Raw genomic sequence first — 2,602 nt, forward strand, 5'->3', positions numbered from 1 at the left:
AAAAAGTTTAATTAAAAATTCTAAAGGGGTGATATTAATTTGTTGGTTGAGATGCAAAGGAGTGATGATGCAAAAAAATTTAATTAAAAGTCTAAAGGGTGATATTAATTTGCTAGTTGAGATGCAGAGGAGTGATGATGCAAAAAAATTTTAATTGAAATTCTAAAGGGTGCTATTAATTTGCTGGTTGAGATGCAGAGCGATGATGTCAAAGTAAAAAAAAAAGCGAGAGAGATCCACATACACAAAGTTCAGACTATTTTGAGACGGAGCATTATGAACCATAGAGATGTGTAACGGTGAAAATGGGATTAGTTGCTGATATATCTAGAGATAAATTGGTGATGAATATTTTGAGACGGAGCATTATGAACCATAGAGATGTGTAAGGGTGAAAATGGGATTAGTTGCTGATATATCTAGAGATAAATTGGTGATGAATATTTTGAGACGGAGCATTATGAACCATAGAGATGTGGAAGGGTGAAAATGGGATTAGTTGCTGATATATCTAGAGACAAATTGGTGATGATATTGAAATATATTAATATTATATTGGATTATTTGAAAAAAATAAAAATATAATTATAGAATAAAATAAAATAAATATAGTAATGAAATTAATAATAAATATATTTATTATGTTTATTATCAAAATTTACAATTTTTGATAAGATAACGATAGGTTTTTTCACTTCGTAAAAAACAAGTGTATATGGTAGCTACTCTGTGTCGTTTAGTTTAAACATAGCTGAATAAAGTAAAAAACAAGATTTGGTTTTAGTATTTGACATATTGATAGATTTATAATATGTATATCTTTTATAATGACTTTGAGAATGGTAGCTACTCCCTCCTGTTTAGTTTAAACATATCTGAATAAAGTAAAAAACAAGATTCAATTTTAGTATGTGACATATTGATAAACTTATAATATGTATATCCTTTATAATGGTTTTGAGAAGTTGTCTAAAATTTTTTCAACTACTTATAAAAATTAGATGTAAATTAGTCATTTATTATTTAAAAGTCTCTCAGTTATTCATGGTTGTCAATATTTAACTATATATGAATATGGTTGTCCATGATAACCATGGAGGAGCATTGTGTCATGGTTAACCATTGTTGATGTGGTTTAAGGATGGATGAATATGGTTGTGTTGTTGCCCATGATTCAACATGATTGAGTTTATTTGACCATGGTTAATTATGGTCAACCATGGTTGATTATGGATGAACATGGTTAGTCATGGGTGACTATGGGCTAATGTGGTTTAGTATAGTTGTTAATGCTTAACTATAGATTAATATGGTTGAAAATATTGACTGTAGTTGATAATGGTTGAACATTGTTGAGTTTGATTGACCATTATTGAGGTGGATTGACCATAGTTGACCATTGTATAGCTTGATCATTATAGGGCTGGTTTGAGCATCTTTGCCAACATGTAACTATAGATGTATATGATTGACCACGTTGACTATTGATGATTTTGTTTCCCATGTAAACCATGAATAACCATTGTTGAATATGATTGAACTTGTTAACCATGTTATACTATAGTTATGATCCCATTGATTTACGCTACATAAATATCATCAATAGAAATAGAATTGATTATATTGAAAATTTGAAAATATCTTTATTTTTGTGCAAAAGAAAACCTAATAAAACTTTAAATTTAGTTATATTAAATTTAAAATTTAATAATATCAAAGTTTATATTAATATAACTTTAACACAATAAAATAAATAATATTATATTATATTAAAACTATATTAGTAAAATAAATTACTAAAGTTATATAAAGGTTAAATAATTACATTAATTATTATTATTAAGTTTTTTTTCATGAAAATATCATTATTAAATTATTATAGTATTATGATTATTAAAAATATATTTTATAATAAAAAAATATAAATATTAGAATTATATTAAAAATTATTTTGTAAAAATTAAATTATTTAATTGTTGAAACTAGATTATCAAACATATTTATGAATTTTGTATATGATTTACAAAAACTTGAAAAGATGTGGCACATTAAAATCTGGGACTACAATTTGCAAATCTATAAGGTTTTGTATTTTCCTGGGCTGAGCATGGGCAAGTTAAACAATAAATGGAGCCATGCTTGCTCAGGAAGCCAACTTGAATGAAATACAACATACATTTATTTATGTTATGGTTCAACACTCCTCTTCCACTCATCTTACATTTATTGATGTTATGGTTCAACACTCCTCTTCCACTCATCTTGATGTGCTCTTGCGGGTTTGCCAAGGCATTTGGAAATAACATGTTAAAATGGACCACCAACAAGATGATAGATAAATGAGAATAAATTAATTCATGAAAATTAGAAATTATTTTTTTAAAGCTGCACTTTGCCAAATTAAAATAAAATTGACACGTTTAACGAATTAATAGGTAATGAACCTGATACCCTATGGGTAATACCACCTTCGTGTTTTTTTTAATCAATATATCAAGTTTTTAAGGTTAGACATTAATATATGCGTCAGCCAAATCTAATGCATGTCTAACTAGTAGAGACTATATTCTTTCATGCAAATTAATTATTAATATTATATAAA

Source organism: Pinus tabuliformis, chromosome 1_1 (genome assembly GCF_031772625.1).
Source record: "Pinus tabuliformis cultivar Carrire ecotype Pingquan chromosome 1_1, CPIR1, whole genome shotgun sequence".
Lineage (NCBI taxonomy): Eukaryota > Viridiplantae > Streptophyta > Pinopsida > Pinales > Pinaceae > Pinus > Pinus tabuliformis.